The 20,559-nt window shown below is 42.6% G+C and overlaps 1 protein-coding gene across 1 annotated transcript in view; it reads left to right on the top strand.

Annotated features, from left to right (window-relative positions):
- Positions 1-9,214: 9,214 nt before the first annotated feature.
- chst6 (carbohydrate sulfotransferase 6) overlaps positions 9,215-20,559 on the top strand; it is a 51,840-nt gene continuing 40,495 nt past the window's right edge. Inside the window, exon 1 of the mRNA XM_069899514.1 lies at positions 9,215-9,573. The gene's annotated coding sequence lies outside the window, so the exon portion shown is untranslated. The remainder of the gene's footprint in view (positions 9,574-20,559) is intronic.

Genomic DNA, 20,559 nt, shown 5'->3' with positions numbered 1-20,559 from the left:
AGTTAAATTTAGACTTAGAGATAAGTAAGAAAGATTATGTTATGAACTATTAAAATAATAAAAACTATTATTTTGAATTTATAGTTGTCTGGTTAGTGCTAACAAAGTCCTTTTAGTCCCAAACAAAAAAAATTAAAAGGGTTGTTAGTTCATAACAGTATGATCTAGTGAACATTGGTGGATCATAGGTGGAGAGGGTCAGCAACATCAAACTCTTGGGTGTCACTATCTCAGAGGACCTTTCCTGTACCCATCGTATTAATCGTGAAGAAAGCACGTCAGCACCTCTACTTCTTCAGGAGTCTGCGGAGGTTTGGTATGTAATTGGAAATCTTGGCAAACTTCCACAGATGTGTGGTGGAAAGTGTGCTCTCCGACTGCATCACGGACTGGTGTGGGGACACCAATAGCCCTGAGTGGAAAGCCCTGCAAAAGGTAAAAGGTAGTGAATGCAGCCCAAGACATCGCAGACAAAACTCCCCCCACCCACCCCCCCCCCCACCACCATTGAGAACATCTACAGGGAACACTGCCATCAGAGAACAAAAGCAATTATCAAAGATCCACACCATTCTTGCTGCTGCTTTTAGGAAGGAGGCACAGGTGCCACAGGACCTGTACCTCCAGGTTCAGGAATAGTTGCCACCCTTCAACTATCAGATTCTTGAACAATAGACTAATTCAGAGACCCATTTAAGGACTCGTATGCTTATTATTGCTGTATATTTATACCTAAATCTGCATTTGCACAGTCAGTTTGTTTGCAGCTCTTGTTGAATACAGTTGACTGTTACGAGTATAGAACTTACTAAGTCTGGTGTGCAGGAAAAAGAATCTCAGGGTTGTATGTGATATCCTGTATGTACTCTGGCAATAAATATGAACTTTTTCTCACTTACATTTCATTTGGTGATCCCACTGCCTGAGAAATGATCACTGCATTTTCTAAGGTCAGATTCACCTCCGATAACTGGTGCTCTGTATCCAGTCATCTTTGATTCCTCATGCTAACTCCATTCTTACCTTCAACATTATTTAAATTAGTCTTGCACTTACTTTCTCATTTCAGTCATATGTTTTGTAGGTCTTATTTAATTGTAAAGTTTTTCAAACTAAAGTATTGTGTGATCTTGCTTGGCTTTGAGTACTTCAAAAAAGTAATCACTTTTTGAATTATTTTATCGCCTGGTTTCTTTGGACCCAGTGGGTTTCTCTCATCCAATGGGTGCTCAACAATTTGCACCCTCCACCCCAAGTATTTGTTTAGTTAATGTGGACCACCTGTAACACGTCCATGGACCAACAACAGGAGAGGAGGGGAAGATGAGCTCAAGCCATTCCCAGATTGCTGATGGATATTTCGTTTTGTTTTGGTGGGAACATTTTTGGGGTTTTTTTGTCATCAAATTTGCAATCTTGTTTTTTATATCCATAATATTGGTCTTTGTTGTATTGCCAAAGACCAATGATTTGCATATCACATGTTGAAAATATTCCTCTAAACCAGCCATTTTCTACAGGGGTCCATAGCCCCCACCCCAGGGCTTCAGCATATTTAAGTAAAAGCCTTGTTTTCTTTTCACCTCACGTAACATAATTTTTTTTAAAAATTATGTCATAGATAGGAGAGAAATACAGAAGAAACCAACTAAACTTGACTGCTTCACAGGAAAGGGGGCCCATAAACTTTGAACTGAGTCCTGGGGGAGGGGGGGCATAGCCAAAACAAGGTTGAGAATGGCCTGCTCTAAACCATAAATGGCATTGTAAATGGCTATGATGTTTCATTATCTGATGAGCTGAACACCTTTTATGCTCATTTTGAAAAGGAGAATTCAATGATACCAATGAAAATCCCTGCAGAAACTGATGACCGTTTGATATCTGTCTCTGAAGCCAACGTCAGAACTTCGTTCAAGAGAGTGAACCCTCACAAGGCGTCAGGCCCTGATGCCATACCTGGCAGGATACCAAATATCTGTGCCAACCAACTAGCTGGAGAGTTCACGGACAATTTTCAGTCTCTCTCTGCTGCAGTCGAAGGTTCCCACCTGCTTCAAAAGGGCATTAAGCATATTAGTGCCCAAAAAAGAGCACAGTAAGCTGCCTCAATGAAATGAAATGCTTTGAGAGATTGGTCATGGCCAGAATTAACTTGTAAAGATCTGGACCCACTGCAATTTGCCTTTGTACAATCACTCCACAGCAGATGAAATATCTTAGGCTCTCTACTCATCCCTGGATCACCTAGACAACAGCAACACATACATCAGGGTACCTTTAATTGACTACAGCTTATCTTTCAACATCATTATTCCCTCAGTGCTGGTCAACAAGCACCAAAACCTGGGCCTCTGCACCCACCTCTGGAACTGGATCCTTGACTTTCTCATCGGAAGATCACAGAAAGAATGTCTACTCCTCATTGATAATCAATACAGGCACTCCTTCAGGGTGCAAGGTTAGCCCACTGCTCTACTTGCTCTACACCCATGACTGTGTGGCTGGGCACAATTCAAATGTATTTGAAAATTTGCTGATGACACCATGGATATCAGCAAAATCACAGATGGCAATGAGGAAGCAGACAGGAAATGAGATAGATTAGCTAAATGAGTGGTGTCACAACAACTACTTGCACTCAACATTCAAAAATCTAAGGAGCTGCTGTGGACTTCAGGAAGGGGAAACCAGGAGAACATGAACCAGTCTTCATTGAGGGGTCAGCAGTGGAAAGGGTTAAGAACTTCAAATTACTGAGTGTCAACATCTCTGAAGATCTGTCCTGAGGCCTCCATGTCAATGCAATCATGAAGAAGACTCACCAATGACTATACTACATGAAAAGTTTGAGGGGATTTGGTACGCCACCAAAGACTTGCAAATTTCTTCAGGTGTACTGTGGACAGCATTCTGCTTAATCGCATCACTGTCTGGTATGGGGGTGCCAATCCACAGGACAGCAAAAGGCTACAGAAGGTTGTGAATTTGCCCAGCGCCATCAAGGGCTTCACTTCATCGAGGACATCTGCAAGAGGGAATGTCTCAAGAAAACAGCCCCTATCTTCAAGGACCCTCACTACCCAGTCTATGCTCTCCTCACACTGCTACCATCAGGAGGAGCCTGAAGACAAACACCCAACAGTACAAACACAGCTTCTTCCCTTCCGCCATCAGATTTCTGAATGGCCATTGAACTACAGATATTACCTCACTTGTTCTCTTCTTTTGCACTGATTTCTTTATTTTTAAATGTAATTTATAGCAACATGATCCCACAAAACAACAATTTTCATTCTCTACACAGTGCAAGAAAAAATCATGAACTTCCAAATGATTGAATTCTTGTAGCTAGCTTCATTAAAGTGTAATCAGATATTAGCTGTTCCAGATGAAGCAGAGACTTGAGATAGGGCTCTCAGTTATGTCATGAGGCACCTCCTGATACAGTTCTTTGTTAACTTTCTAGGCATCGTTTTGATTTTGTGACGATTATATGTCTCTAAGTTAATCCTTTTCATTCATCTTTTACATTTCTGCTGGTCCTTGTATTCGTCTTTGCCACGTGGCCTGCAATTATCAGGGTTTAGAGTTGTATGTACTTTTTACTGCGTTCTGGTACACAGTATTTCAAAGCCATCTGTGCTCTCAATGTCAGGGATAGAGGGAATGGTCACAGTGCTGTGTACCTGCCACAGCTGGAAAATTACTGCTTATTTTCTCACACTGACACTAATCAGGTAATCAAATGTCAGTATGACCTGACTTTATACTGTCTTTTTAGTTTCATGCTTATCAATTTTGTTTTCAATTTTCTGAATTAACTCTTTCTTCTCTCATCAACTGGGCAAGAAAGATTCCTAAAGGTTGAAGGCAAAGAATTTAAGTAACTCCAGTCAGAGGACTGAAAAACTGGGCAAATAATGGGAAATTGAGACTATGGTAAAGTGGTGCCAGGCAGAGGAGCACGATGTGGAGTTTAGGAAGGGGAGGCTGGGGGAACCATGCACCGGTCTGTATTGATAGGATGGTGGTGCAGAAGGTTACCTATAGTCTGAATGCACTATATCAAACTTCTGCAGGTGTAGTGTGGAAAGTTCCCTGACTGGTTGTATTTCAGCCTGGTGATAATTTGAATGCCCTGGAATGCAGAAAGTCTGCAGAAAGTAGCAAACATGGCTAGGTCCATGACGAAACCTCCGAGCTCCCATACATAGAAGACATTTATGTGACTCACAACCTTTTCTCACTGCTACCTTCAGGAAGAAGTACAGAAGCCTAAAGCCCAGAACCTCTATGTTCAAGAACAGTTGTTTTTCTAAATGCCTTCAAGCTATTGAACATTAGCATATTTTGGCACAGAGTAAAAGGGCCAACAGGCCTGTTTCTGCACTGTAGCATTCTATTGTTCTGTCCCTTTACTACCCTAACCATAAACTACTCCAGCACCACAGACAGACATGTGTGCCATATTGAAATGCCACTTTGTTTCTGTGCATGAACTGTAACTGAATATTTATTATCTGTCTATCTTTCCATTCTGGGTTTAATTTAATGCAGCCTATTGTAGTTGAGTCTTTTTTAACAAGTACTTGATTGGCTGCAACAAGTAAGAGTTTCATTCTACTTAAGTGTATAGCAATAAACTGAGTATCATTACACTGGCTTAAGGAAGACTATGTAAGTGCTTCATTTCAGAAGTTTTAATTGCCTGTGCTATTTAGAAGTTCCATAGAGCAAGACAAGTGTGAGAAATGCACCCCTCTGTAGATGCCACCAAACATTTTGGGGTGCTGTTTATATTTTCAAATGGCCATTATAGAGATTTTACAGTTATAGAAGAACCCGAGCAGATCTTTCTGTCAAAATGTTCCTGTGGCTTTACCACTATAACTATTTACTTCATCTCCTGTGCCCAAACGTTGTTAACAGAGCTCGTGATAAATAAAAGAAAGGCAAGAGGCAAACGATGGCAACAAAGGAGAATGCTGATGTTTTTTTATAATTTCCCTCGTTTTATCATCAGCCATGCTCAACTTTTTTTCGGCTATGGCGTCCTCCCACTGGGCCTCTGCTCAAAGCTTACGGGTCCCCTTCCTTGCGAAGCAGTCAAGTTTTGGTTTCTTCCATACTTCTCTCCTACCGGACTAGAGTAAAAACAGTAAAAACAAAATTATGTTACACGAAATGCAAAGAAAACAAGGCTTTTACTTAAATGTGCTGTGGCCCCTGCCTCCCTCCACACAGTGAGGCTGTAGGGCCAGCGTTGAGAATGGCTGGCCTAGATCAACAAGACTTTTTTTTATTCCCAACTGTAAAACTAGTCCTGCAGTGACATATTGATTGTAAAAGAATAACTAAAAGTTTTACAGATGGCTTTTAACAGGTGGCAACATGTTAATATAAAACTCCTTTTGCCATGGTACTATGATCTGAGGAGGATTTGCTTGGCTGGGCAATCTTTTCTTATTTATTCCTACAAAATGCAGATATGGGAGATAGTTCTAACTTGTTAAGATCGTTACAAAACACAGTCCGTGTTAAGGTAGGGTCTCTTCAGTGTTTACGGTGCATTCTGCTTCTTGAATTTCTACTCCATGCAGAGCCACCCTCCATTGCATTATTCTTTTTATCTTCATTTGAGTGCAGAAACTCATTTACTTAATTTTGAAACTTCAAAATTTTGAAACTAGTGTTGTGACCATTGGAGCAATCTTCTTCAATTTTTTGGGATTTTTCTGTTTTTTTATTAACATTACCCTTTTTCTCTCTTCAAGGCAGAAAAACTGACATAAAAACCACAGGAATCTTCTGTGGAAAACAAACAACGGCAAAGCAGCTGAAGGGAATTTAAGTCACAAAATTTGAAAACGCACAAAACAGCTGTGGCATCTGATCTGCAAAAAACTAGAGAAAAAAGCCCAGTATTTTTGACGACATTATCTCACCATTCCTTGTGATTTTGACTGAATAAATAATTTGTATGCATCTTCATTTGTGAAGCTTGCATTGTTCTTGATTTAAAGACATCTGATTCAATGTTAGTAGAAATTCTGCTGGCTTCTGCCATTATTATGTAAGGCTGAGATAGGATGGAGGGCCAGCACTCTTTATCCAGGGCAGCAATTGCCAATTCCAGAGGACATCCACATCGGTTTAAGAGGAGTGGAAGAGCATTTAGGGGGTACATTAGGGTAAGTTTTTTTTAAACACAGAGATAGTAGGTGCTTGGAATGCATTGCCAAAGGTGGTGATGGAGGTTGGAACAATAGGGATAGTTAAGAGACTCTTAGACACATGGATGCAAGAAACAGAGGGTTGTGGGGTTGAGGTAGGGAATATTTAGATTGTTGAATAGGTTTATATTGGTTGGCACAACACTGAGGGCCGAAGAATGTATGTTCTAACTCCCTTGGTCATTTCTTCCTATGAGAGAGCTCATTCAAAAGCTGTGCTGGCACACTGACATCAATGAGGAATTCCATCTTCAATGTCTGCCTTTGCTTTTGAAACACGGGGATGGGGGTGGTGTGGGCAATCTGTTTTGCAGGATCTTATCACATTTATAGATCTTTATTGTGGGTGACTGGTGATGTCAAGAAAGGTGTCTTGGTCCAAGACTTTTGTTTTTGGGTTGCTATGTGGAAGGACAATCCTCTTTAAGCTTCAATGAATGAGAATGATTTGGAGCCTGGCTTCACATTCCTTCTGTACACTCTTTTCCTTAATGAGTGGGTATTTTGGATGAAGTGAAACATGAAAATCTGCAGATACTGTAATTGTAGTAAAAACACAATCCTCAAGAAACTCAGCAGTGCAAAAGGATTTCTTTATTTTGCATAGATAACAATACATAGTTGATGTTTGGGGGCTGAGCTCTTCATCAATGTATGAGCAAAATGTGGCAGAAATTAAATAAATTGAAATCAGAATGATCAGATCAGTGTTTTAGATGTGGCGAAGAGGTGGGAACTTTTTTTTACATTCAACATAGTCTTGTGATAAAGTAAGATCTTTCTGGCTGAAATTAGGATTTTTTTTTAAGAACAAATTACAGGGGTCCAATTTCCACAAAATCTAGAATTATTTTTTATTAGGTAACATTATAAAGATAAGACTTAAATTGAAATTAACTAGAGATTAGAGATCATTTGTTAAAATTGGATTAGCCATGGCCAGAAAGTGTATTGCAGTTGTTTGGAAATTTGATTCACATCTGAGTTTGGAAAAAAAGGAATGGAGCAAATGTACAGTTGTGTCCCTTTGAGAAAATTACATATAATTTAAGGAAAAGATATATTTTTACAAATTTGGTGTCCATACCTACAAAAAGGAAGATTAAATTTTTTTTTAGATTTCTAAATGTTCTTCTTAGCCTCTAAGACCTGGGAGAGGAGGTGGGGGGTGGGGGGGGGGGGGGGAGATCCCATTAACAATGAAATAGATACAAAATTTAGACTAGATGGATTTTTACACTATCAGCAGGCCATTCTCATTTTTAATCCCTTCCTTTCTTTCCCTTTTTTTCTATTCTAACACTTTATTATGTGCTCTCTTTTCTTTCTTTTCTTGGGACTGTAGTAGGTGGGGGGAGGAGGTGCTGAGTTATTATTATCGTGAATTTGATACTCAATTTATTAGTACATCTGTATTTTCTAGTATATTTGAATGCATTGTGACAGATTATGTTGTATTTTATATTGATATGTTTTAAAGGAGATAAATGGTAGCAGTTTTTTTTTAGTGTAGGTCACATACAAACACTTCAAAACAGATCTCATTTTAAATACTGGAGCTCTGTTCAAACTAGACAGTCTGGCTCCAAGTGCCTTTGCAAAAGCTTTGGAGAATGCTTATAGAGACTTCACAAATTGATTGTTGTTTTGGAAAGCAACAGATGAAAGAACTTGGAGGATTAGGTCCGGAACCACAGGCTGTCTGAGTGTAGTTTTCAGTTCTAAGAAGGTCATGTGGTTTTGCAAGCAGAGAGAGTCAAACAGACTTTTCTCTGAGATGGAGAGAGAGAGAATTCAGTTCAACAGTTCAGCAGCAGCAGCTGGGACTGGAACAGGACAAGCTGGCAAACTTATGGAAAAACCCCACTTTGAAGATGTGTTGTGAGTTCAGTCTGGTCAAAGCCCTTGTGTTTAATGCAAGAGGAGAGGACTGGCTGCCTAATGTTGCACTTACAATAAGAGAAACAAAGAAGAACTCTGTGGTGACCTGAAAGCAAGAAGTTAACATCTGAAAAACCCTGATGGGGCAAGTTTCTTCGGCAAGACACTGACGTGGCTGATTAGAAGGAATCAATTTGTGTCCAGTGAACAACAAATCTCTCTCTCTGAGAACCAGCAAGAACCTTCCTGATTACTCTGGTTACTTCCTGATTACTGGTTACTGGAAGTGCACTAAGTAGGTTAAGTGAGTCAATAGAGACAAGTTAAAGTTTGATTCTATTTTCACTTCATATATAATTAAAAGCAACTTTTGTTGCCCTTTGTAACCCTTTGTCATGGTGCATAACTATTGCTGCTGGGTTTTGGGGTCCCCTGGACTCGTAACACCATGTATGGTTAAAAATGGTAAATAAAATATTTGAAAAAAGAAAGCTAAAAATCATCTTTATCTTTATTTGCTTAAAGAAGGAAAAACTATAAACAGAAGGTCATTTGTCAGTTAAGTCCCCTCTGCTTTCAGTAAACAGCAGAGTGTCGTTTCAAAATAAACAGTAAATATTTTGGTTAGAATGTGCTTTAGTATCTACTAAATATTAGTCGCTTTCAGGTGCTCGGGCGCAGATAATGCGCCGGCAGACGCGTCTGGGGGAGTGTAGCTGGGACGTTCAGGTGACCGCGGAGAACCAGCCTAACTGAAGGAGAGCCGCGAACGCTGGCTCCTGTGGACTATGGCCGTAGTCCCACTCCTGCTTTCAGGTGCAACGGGGGAATTCTCGGAGCCGGAGATTATACCTAAAGGAGGAGGGTTAGGTCCATGCTCCTCCTGGCCGGGTTCTCCACTTTCAGGTGGCCTCCCGACAGCTGCATAGGGGTAGAATATGTGGTTTTACATCGGGATATTTTGGCCACCTGAAAGTGCCTATTTGAAAAATAGTTGGTCATGGAAATTAGCCATAATTGTTTTCTATAAATGTTATGGAAACCACAACATTGCAGTATGGCTCTCTTCACACGAACAGACGTTGGAGCAAGTTCCACGTAGACTTAATTTATACGACACGATGGCTTTTTTCTGGCAGCAAAATTCGCTTTGGCTCAAATCAAATCCGGCCACATTGAAAAGCCCTTTTCTGACACATTCGCTGATCTGTGAGCCATTAGCGTGAAGTTCACAAACTAACATCTGCAGACAGAACCTTTCAGGCGGGAAAAGTCCTTGCAAATGTTCTGATCCTGGGACGAAACGTGGGAACAGCTGCCGGCTCCCTCTAGCCCACGCGGGCGGGGTTGCGTTCATGCGGCTGGCAACGGGAGCGCGCCGGTGACGGGGTGGCCAAGAGTGCGTGTCTGAGCTCCGCCGTTTGGGCTGAAGTCGAGGGAATTCCACCACATCCAGGCAAGACTTGTTGCACAGCAACACCCCTTTCATTAGAGTTACCCCCTTCCCGATTTGGGGATTCGTAAATCTGTTACTGTAAAACTGTAAATGAAGGGTGCCCTGCCGTGGTGGGTAGTGTGGTGAGGTGGGGGGAAGTTGAAGAGGGATCCACGCCTAGTGCCTGTGTGTGTATGACCCAGAGTGTGTATGACCCAGAGTGTGTATGACCCAGAGTGTGTATGACCCAGAGTGTGTATGACCCAGAGTGTGTTTGACCCAGAGTGTGTTTGACCCAGAGTGTGTTTGACCCAGAGTGTGTTTGACCCAGAGTGTGTTTGACCCAGAGTGTGTTTGACCCAGAGTGTGTTTGACCCAGAGTGTGTTTGACCCAGAGTGTGTTTGACCCAGAGTGTGTTTGAGTGTGTTTGACCCAGAGTGTGTTTGACCCAGAGTGTGTTTGACCCAGAGTGTGTTTGACCCAGAGTGTGTTTGACCCAGAGTGTGTTTGACCCAGAGTGTGTTTGACCCAGAGTGTGTTTGACCCAGAGTGTGTGTGAGTGTGTTTGACCTACAGTGTGTTTGAGTGTGGGTCCCAGAGTGTGTGGGTCCCAGAGTGTGTTTGACCCGGAGTGTGTTTGACCCGGAGTGTGTTTGACCCGGAGTGTGTTTGACCCGGAGTGTGTTTGACCCGGAGTGTGTTTGACCCAGAGTGTGTTTGAGTGTGTTTGACTTTGAGTGTGTGTGTGTCCCAGAGTGTGTGTGTGTGTCCCAGAGTATGTGTGTCAGTGAGTATTTAAGTGTGAGTCTGTGGGTGTGTTGGAGGGGAGCGAGGTCCACGTGTGGTGTCAGGGCCGCCGAGCCGCTCTCAGCATTTCTGGGGGTAGGGGAGCGGTGGGGGACTCGACCCCTTCTTCGGGCGTCAACGCGTGAACAAGGAAGTGTCGAAGCGATTTTTACATTAGGGAGTATCCGTTGCCTTCGAGATTCATTCAGCTAACCAGAGTGATAAGGTTACGAGATGGGTGTGCGCGCTGAGGAGTATTTAAACTATAGTAAATCAGAGTGGATCCACTGAATTCGCGATGTGCACGGATCATCTCGGTTTGGGGGGGTTAAAACACAGGTTTATGTTGACACGGTGGTTAAATATAAAAAAAACCCCACATGCTGGAGAAATTCATCAGGTCAAACAGTGTCTTTATCTATGTGGGGGAAAATGAGAGATGTCCGAAAAAAAAGGGGGAAGGGGGTGGTGAGGGTGAGAGATGATGGGTGGAGACACTGCATGGTGGAGTGGAATGTAGTGGGGTGGGGGGGGGGGGAGGAGGCAAGCTAATTAGTGGAAAGCAATGAACTCAATCTCATGCTCTGGGGTTGGAGGGTGCCGAGACAAAAAATGAGGTGTTGTTCCTCCAATCTGTGGGTTGTCAGGGTGGGGTAGTGTGAAAAGTCATGGACAGACATGTGAGCTTGAGAGAGTGACTCCAAATTGAAATGGTCGGCCACGGAGAGGTCGCTTTTGTAGTGGACGGAGAGGAGGTGCTGGGCAAAGCGATGTCCTAATCTGCGACCAGTCTCTTTGATGTAGAAGCGGCTACAGAGGGTATTGCTTCACCTGAAAGCTCTGTTTGGGACCTCAGACCGTGGTGAGGGAGGAGGTGTGAGTGCAGGTATTGCACCTCCTATGACCATAATGGAAGGTGCTGGGGGGTGGGGGGGGTGGGCAATGGGTGGGGAGGGAAGAGGGCACAAGGGAGGCACGGAGGGGGCGGCCCCAACAGAAGGCTGCGAGGGGAGGAGAAGGAAAAATGTGTCTGGTGGTGGGGTCCTGAGGAAGTTCCGGCAGATAATGTGTTGGATGCGGAGGCTGGTGGGGTGGTAGGTGAGGACGAGGAGGACTCTCTGTTTCTTGTTTCTAGGGACAGGGGGTCTAGGGAAGATGAGCGGGGAATGGAGGAGATGCGGATGAGGACCGAGTTTATCGTGGTGGAGGGGAAGCCATGTTTGTGGAAGAAGGCAGAGATTTCAGAGGCTCTGGAATGGAAGACCTCATCTTGGGAGGAGATGCAGTGGAGGTGAAATTGAGAGAAGGGGATGGAGTCCTTGCACAGGGTGCGAGGACAAGTAGTCTCTCCTGAGAGAGAGAGAGATCCAGAAAAGGGAGAGTATCATCGGAGATGGAGAAAGTGAGTTTGAGGTCCGGGTGGAAATTGACCGTGAAATTGATGAGCTCATTGCGAGTGCATGAGGCCACCCCGATGTAGCCGTCCATGTATTGGAGGAAGAGCTGGGGGGTGGGGGGAAGGTGGTCTTGCCTGTGTAGGCTTGTAGCATGTTTTGCTCCACAAACCGGCTGGCACTGGGACCCATGCGGGTACCCATGGCTACTCCTTTAATCCGGAGTAAGGTTTTGTATGTGTTCCTAACAGTATTAGCGCCACGCTGTCACAGAGCCCCGGGTTTGATTCCAGCACTCACTGTAAGGAGTTTGTACCTTCTCCGGGGGGGACTCTGGTTTCCACTCACTCTTCAAAACGTACGGATTGGATGGCACGGACTCGTGGGCCGAAATGGCCTGTTACTGTGCTGTATGTCGAAATTAATTTTTTTAAAATTTAATCTGGAAAATTGTTTAGGCTTACCATGATCAAAATTTCATGTAACTCATTGCCAATTAATCTTCCCTTTATTTGTCATTGGTGATAAACATTATTGTTTATAAAGCTCTCAGGAAGCGCTGATGTTTGATTTGGATTCAGTGCTTAGGAGTTGAATGGGAAAGTCCTCAGTCACTCTGATTGAGGTGCAATACACAAAAATCGGCAATTATAGGAAGCAAAGGGATGTTACCAACTCATGTCCAAAAATAAACTTTATTCACAATAAATTATTTTCAAAATAGAAAACTATTTAGTCTTTTCATGTGCTTAGTATCATATCCACATATTCCCTGTATATCTCTGTATATTATCACATGCACTTTCTATTCACACCATTGCAACCACTGTGGCACCTTGTCGTTATTTCCTCTGTTGTTTGGGAGATTTATGGTGAACCTTTGCGATCATTTCAACCTCTTTTTGTTGCACACCTCAGCCCCTAAAGAACAGATTCTCAACACTTCAGGTAGTCCGATTTGTCTGTGGATTGGTCAGACGAGTTACCGAAGAGCGTTGCTTCACTCTTCTTCAGGTATACCCTGGCACCCGATGCAGACTCAAACTGACCACTGATTGCTGATTAGGCTGTGGACTCATCATGTGCCCAAACAGAAGACAGCGACATCATCTGTGCACTGGAAGGCCTTGACCTGACTCCCTCCACTACCCAGCAATGTCAGTCCTTTAATGCACTTGCCCTTCCTGATGGATCCAGCAAATGACTCTATGCAGCACATAAATAGAGCTGGAGTGGGTATAAAGCAGTTTAATCCAATTTCGGACTGCTTCCCCAAAACCTACTATGGAGAACATGTCCGTCATGTACATGTGATATCTGGTTGAGAACTTTCTCCTGGTCTAAGCTGACCAGGCTTGTGTCCACCCCCCTATCCTGCACATAGACAATGGTATCCCCGAGTAGCATGAGGCTGTCCGAGATCTTCTCGTGCAGATTTGGACAGGGTGGATTACCTGCCCCAGGGCAGACTTGACTTGTTTGATGTTGGCCTCAGACAGGATATTGTAGTCATAGGCCTTCTATTTGTGAGATCCTCCTTCTTCCACTTCTGTTTGAGGATGAAGGTGATGATGCCCTGCTTTATGGAACATAACATTCTATATGCCTCCAGCAGATGACTTGTGTACAACTCAGCCGCTAGGCCTTTGCTTCCAGGAGGTTTACTCAGCTCAAAGGTATGGATGAAATCCATCTGCTCCCCCCAGGTAATTTGTGTCCAGACTCTCCTGCTTGCTGTTGTCGAAGACATCCGTGATAAACAACAGGAAGTTCTGGTAGGACATTCTGTCTGTGGCCTTCGTGTCAAACAGACTGGCAGTGTTTCAGGCCTGAGCCCTTCGTTGAGATATAAACTAAAAGTAGGCTGAATAAAGAGATAGGAGAAGGAGAGGAGGGAAAAAGGGGCAGGGAGAGGTGAACAGGCTGACAGGCAAGAGGTCATCAGTAGATTTGGGTGGGAGGGCAGAAGAGAAAAAAAGCTGAGCAGTGATAGGATGAGGGGTTAGCTCTCTGAACAGAAGGGGGTGGGGAGCTAGAGTCAGAGGAATGGGGGAGAGAGAGAGACAGGGAGGAGGCCTAATGCAAACTAGAGAAGACGATGTTAATGCCATCAGGCTGGAGAGTGTCCAGACGGAATATTAGGTGTTGTTCCTTGGTTTGGCAGTGCATGAGGCCAAGGACAATACGTGTGGGAATGGGATGTGGAATTGAAGTGGTTATTGCAGTGGATAGAGCAGAGGTGCCCAACGAAGTGATCTCCATGTCCAGTCGCTCCGATGTAGCGGAGAGCACAACGGGAGTATCAGATGGAGTAGATAACCCCTGCAGATTCACTGAAGTGTTGCTTCACTTGTAAGGACTGTTTGGGGCCCTGAATGATGGTGAGGAAGGAGCTTTGGGGACATGTGATTATTCCGTTTCAGACTTTTTTACTTGGTTCGAAAATAGATTTTAAAAAAACACTTGAATTTCAGAGAGGAGGTGAGTGACTACTTTTGGTCTCACAACACTTAACTGGATATGGAACCTCCGAGTCATAATAAATTACAGTGTGGTCAGGGACATAGGCAGGTTCTAATGTTAGGGGGAGCAAGCTCATAAAAAAGTGCCATGACACATGCAGATGGTGAGTCGGTGGTTCAATGGCGGGCCGCGCTGATTTTTTGGTGTGGTGGGTGCTGATGGCAGTGTCGGAGTGGGGAGGGGATGGCGCCACTTTTGAAAACTGGTGCTTGTGCTCAGGGGAGCTATCGCTCCACCTGCACCCCCCCCCTCCCCTAGCAAAGCCACTGAGTGTGGTAGTTTGCCTACTTGCCGAAAGGAAAACAGTCATAGTTGGAGATTAATGATCTAATTTCAGAGAGTTACTGAAGGAATTCATCAGGGAAGTGCTGGGCTCAAATATCTTCAGCTGTCCTATTAATGGCTAACTCCATGGTTCAATTGGAACTGGGGGTGGCTGCCCATGAATGAATTGAGCACTCCACAAGGTCACGAGACATTCAATAACTCGTGCAACTTGGTGGATGGGAAATGCAGGGTTAATGTGTATCTTGTCAACCACCTGCACATGAGATTGAAATCCTTCATGAATTACTGCCAGTCCTTAAGAAATTAGCATGTAATTAAATATTGAAATTTAAGAAAACAAAAACCATACTTGCTTATTAACTGAAAGCTGTAGGGGAAAAAAAGTCATTATAATTCTCTACTCTCTCTCTGTTCGTCAACATAAAGCTACAGTAACATTTTTAAAAATGTTATGAATAAGCATGAAATTCAAATTGGTAAGACATTTAATCAAGTGGAAGACAATAAGAAACGGCTTTATTTTTGGTCCCCGAGTTGCAGGCTCGTGTCAGCAGTTCTATAAGCCAGGAGTTCATCATCCTGGCGCATGAGTCCTGTATTTCTCTTTTAGCATCTGTGGTTCACCCATTTAGTGATGTTGTCAGAGCTGTTCATACAGTAGCCTTGACCTATAATCTAGTCAGGGTCCATTCGTTTCTGAATTAACACTGTACGGATGGTAACTATGTCTGCTAACACCACCTTCCCAGCTGCTTGGAGCCCCTTAGTCATTTCATAAGCCAATAGCCCCAGCTTCTGAGTCAACAAACTATCTTTTTGGATGCCTTTCTTGTACCGTCAAAGAGCAACAGGATCATAAAGACCTGTTACATCTTTGTCCTGAACCTGGATACGTCTGGCTAGTCAGGGTATTGGTGTAGCTTCTGTACATGATGTGTAGAGGGAACCACATATCCCAATTAACAGTACCCCATCCAATTGCTAGTCAGGCATAGATGTGCTTTATGTCAAAATAAATGTCTCGTATGCACCGTGTCTTACATCAACTTTCTCCCAGCTCTAGTATGGTTATAAACCTGGAGGTACTATTAATAAAAGATGTCATGCTTTACCCTGCTGTTCTCCACATGTTTATATCCTTGTCTGTAATATGTTCTGTCTCAATATCCATTCTATCATTTTCTGTATGGGATAGGGCTGGGTCTTGAGGGGATACCTCCCATTGAGTTGGTTAGAATATGGGAATAGATTCAACAGCTATAAACATTTATCTTTCAACAAATAAGTAAGACACACTTAAAAAGGTATTATGCTGTCACCAAAAATTCCTTTTTTCAGTCATGACTCCAGAATTCACTTCAAACGTCAAGGCGACAAGAGGGAGATAATAAAATTCTCATGTTGTTGGTGGGCTTTTTTTATCAGTCTGTTATACTAAAAGTCTGAATGTCTTCGGTGGCCTTTTTTCCTTAAGTCTGTTTGGTGTATCTCATGAGACTCCTCTTCAAGTTATTAGCAGGACCTGGAATGGTCCTTTCCAGTGAGTTCCCAATTTCTTCTGATCCTAATTCTTTACCAGAACGTAATTTTCAGGTTTGACGAGGATATTCTCCACTTCAATCTGTTGGATCACCCTCCTTTAGGTGTGCTTGTTGTACCTGCGAATGCATCTCTCAAAAAAAATTAGTTAGATTACTCGAATATTTGCTTATGCCATCGCCTAATGATAACAAATCCATCCCCGCTGGCGGTGTGGACTTTGCTCCCCAAGATGTCTGGTTTGGCTGTCAGTGGACCATCTCTGCAGCAGATAGCCCTGAATTTAGCCTGCTGTCACCCACATTTTAAACAATGCTAGGGGTAGCACTTTTTAGCCAATTTTAGCCCTGTTTCTTCAGTCAATTTGGCCAGTTGAGTTTTTTTTAATGTTTCATTTTCACATTCCACTATTCCTGCTGCCTGGGGTTAATCAGAGCATTGGAACCACTGTAATCCCCAGGTTTTATACAATTCTTCATTTATCTTAGTAACTAAATGAGGACTATTATCTGAACTCAGTGGCTCAGGCAGGGAATTATTTCACTGAAAATAATTTTAAATTAATAGTATTGTATTTAAATAAAAAAGAAAAATGGCTAATTATAAACACGAAAAATGGCCTGCTGGCCAAGTGTTCCTTTACCTAAAATTTGAATCCAACCAGTGAGGTATTTTCAGTAAGATATTTGTCATTCCCTCCTTGCTAATGTGGGTATCACTGCAGATAATCAAGTACAAAGCACGGTACACATGTTTGGCTGGCCGGCATAGTCTTATAACTGAGTATTTGTCTGCAAAACATGTTTGCATTTTTTTCGATTATTGTCTCATGCTGAGTTGCTGCATTTCAAAGCATTCAGAAATCGTGTGATCTTGTTAATTTTCAATTTAACCACTTATTAATTCCATTACTTTTGACTGTTTACTTATGATTGAGCTTAGAGTCCTCAGCTTAAAATAAAGTTGGAATGTTTAGGTCATTATGATGCATATTCAATTCTACTTCAAAGCCTGTCATCACTGGGCTGGAGGAGGGCCACCTGTTTGCCACCAGTGGGTTCCTCAGAATGTCTCCTGCACCTGTGAATGTTGGACTGATGGTACTTTGGCTAGTTGCTGTACATTGATTTGCCTGGGACCTTAGAGAATAAGTTGGCAGCAGAAACTGGGTTGAATTGGATAAAGGTATTGCTGTCAACTTTATTTGAAATGCATATAACCCCACAAGGCAGTTCAGGGTTAAAATCCTAAGACTGACGTGGTGTTAATTAACAAAATGATCACCTGACAGCAATACCTTTATCCAATTCAACCCAGTTTCTGCTGACAACTTAGGCAACTTATTCTCTAAGGTCCCAGGCAAATCAATAATAACAAGGCAGTACTTATAGTTACGTATTTAATTCTATAAAATCAATCTATGTGACTCAAATAGTAGGCATTCATGTTCCTTCCACGAGGGCATTATTTTTTGGACAGATGATACATTCCTTCCTTCTCAAATTAGTAATGTGGCACTCCTCCTCAGTCAAATATGTTATTGTATGTATATAATTAAGTGGTACAGGTTAAAAAAAAAATTGCATTAGGTTTAGAAATTGTCCAGCGGGGTGGGGGGGGTGGGGGGGTGTGATTCATAATTCGATTTCTGGCACACCCCCTACTGTTTACAGATCTTAATGGAATTAAAATGAAATTTTCAGGGCAGGGGTGTCATCATGAAGTTATGCTTCATTCCCATATCAGGCAAGACCGTTCTATTTTCAAGGAGTTGATCGCTTTCTGAATAAATGGTGAAGGGGCCGTTTATAGCAGCAGCTTTTGCAGTTGCATCTGTGTAAGCCTTCCCAAGGGCTACAGGGTCCTGGTTCCCTATCATACAGGGTCTAATAAGGACAAACAATTCAAATGCTGGGAAAACTGGACGATAGAAGGCAGCCATCTTCATTTTTGTATTTTTCATAATGGCATAACCTGCGCAGTGTTGGACCTCGGTCTATTAGATCTATTAAATCTTGTCGTGCCAAAAGTCAAAAGATAATTATGCTGCAAATAATTATAATCTGGTTCTTCAGGCAGTTTTTAAAAAGGCTGTCGAGTTATACAGTCATGGAAGGTCAGTAGAATTCACTAAGGGAAAAGTTCATAGTGGCTCAAAAGTGCTTGAGTCGTCTATTTGATTAGATGTCAGGAGAGCTGCCACTGAACGCTGGATATATTTCACTCCGGGTTTGGTATTAGACCCGTTTCAATTAGTCTTTAACAATGTTGCAGTTTTTTTTGGTAAGCATTACATAAAGATTGCATTAAATTAAGATGAGGCAGGTCATCGTTAAATGTCTGATCTGCAGTACAAGTCTGGTGTGTTTTCATAATCTCCAAAATTCCTAAGCCATGTCTTCTGGGAGGGGCTAACATTCCAGGAAACGAGTCGTTCGTGCAACTCTTCACACAACAGGATTCAAATTTTAATGGAAAAGGGGAAGAAAAAACTGGGGTTAAGTTCCATACGTGTTTTGAGTTGATCTCATATAGTTAATAAAGCCCATTGGATTTTGACTTTTGTTGGGAGCATGGTGGGCTATCAACAACATCTCTTGTGGTTTTCACAGAGTATATATTTCCCCTGGTTTATAATTCTTTCTTCTGTGTGATTTGTTTTTACTCCTTCTATTCAAGTTAGTAACCAAGAAACACTGCGGAGCACCATTTCTTAATTGTTACTTTTAAAGTCGAACAACTGGTGAAACTGTTGCTTGATTCAAATTGCTGCAGATAACTTCCAGTTCGACCTCTTTAACCCCTTCTTCCTCACATGCACAGTCCCACCACTCTCAATGAAGGTGGGGGGGGGCAAACTTTTTCATTCTTTCCAAAATGAGCAACAATTTTACATCAAGTAAGTCTGAAACCTTCTTCTTTATCATAACTAGTGAAACACACGACTGTTGACTGTGGCTGCAGGATACATATGGGGGTGGTCTTGCCCACAAGGAATCTTTTGATTCTTCATTCTCATCATTCTGCAGGAATAGGGTGGCCCTGCCTGACATCGGGTCCCTGGGGTTTTCTTCTTTCACCTTCTGTTTGTTCACCCTTTGGCGCCTGATTTCGTTCCTCTCAAACTCAGCCAACAGGACTTCTCTGTTTTTTTGTTCCTTTTCTGCATCCTTTTCCTACACCTTTCTGTCCCTGTTACTCCCTTTGTTTCTGTTCCCTTTCTTTTCTCTCATTGTTTATTTTTTAGAAAAGATTAACTGGCTTGGTTTAGTCCATAACATGTTTTAGAGTTTCAAGTAGAATATTTAACATGGGCTCAGTGCTGTTTTGAAAAATCAAGCAGAAAAAAATCTCTCTAAGGTGGGGATGAGGGCGAGAGAATGCACTTTAATCTGAAATGCTAAATCAGTTTCACATTCGGTAGTTGGTGCTGGTCTGTTCCTTACATAAATTTTTAGTCATTTGTGATCTTTAAACATTGCATTTAATTTTTATTACACAACTTACCTGGACCAATGTTTAAAGAATATACTGCACAGACAGCGAGGGAGCTGCCAATCATTATTAACCTCAATTTCATTTCTAAAGAATATGCCAGACAGATAATTGAGTTTCCTCCTCTGTGGCTCCTATTATCTCTCCAGCTCTTATTCTTTTTTCCACAGTAGTTGTTTTGCCTCGGTCGTATTACTACCATTATAAATTCTTCCTGCTGCTCCGTGTAATTGGAACAGTTCTCGTAAGCCAGACATGGACTGGAGTGGTCCCTTTTCTGATATATCATTACCCATTTTAACTCTATCATAAATTTACCTGGCCAGCCTTTTCTGGCCTCTTGCTCAATTCCTACCCTTTATTTTGTTTCTGAGTTGCGCAACTCGCTGTTCAATTTAAATTTCTACCTTTAATCTTTACCATTCTTTGGACACAAATAACATATTGGCTGTTCCGGGGTCACCACATCACACATTTCCAACATTTTACCCAAAGGAGTGTTTACTCCTGATTTATCACACATTTGTCCCATGTTGTCCTTTTGTTCCTCTACCCCCACTTCGTGTGGGGGATTTCTCCTCTTATCAGCCAGTCGAAGGCAGGGTGCCATAACTAGGACAACATGTTGAACAGCACTGTTATCCCAGCACTGAATCCTCAAACCCTTATTTTCTCTTCCCCTGGGCGAATCCCAAAACCCTTATTTTTCCCTGAGTGAATCCTCAAATGCTACCTTATCTTCTGTCAGCGAGTCCTCCAGCTGACCTTCTCTGGGCGAATCCTCAAGCCCTATTTTCTCTGGGCGAATCCTCAAGCCCTGTTTTCTCTGGGCGAATCCTCAAGCCCTGTTTTCTCTGGGTGAATCCTCAAGCCCTGTTTTCTCTGGGCGAATCCTCAAGCCCTGTTTTCTCTGGGCGAATCCTCAAGCCCTGTTTTCTCTGGGCGAATCCTCAAGCCCTGTTTTCTCTGGGCGAATCCTCA

The sequence above is a fragment of the Narcine bancroftii genome, chromosome 10 (assembly GCF_036971445.1).
Source record: "Narcine bancroftii isolate sNarBan1 chromosome 10, sNarBan1.hap1, whole genome shotgun sequence".
Classification (NCBI taxonomy): domain Eukaryota; kingdom Metazoa; phylum Chordata; class Chondrichthyes; order Torpediniformes; family Narcinidae; genus Narcine; species Narcine bancroftii.
The sequence above is the reverse complement of the archived record's forward strand: the minus strand, read 5'-3'. Positions and strand labels throughout refer to the sequence as shown.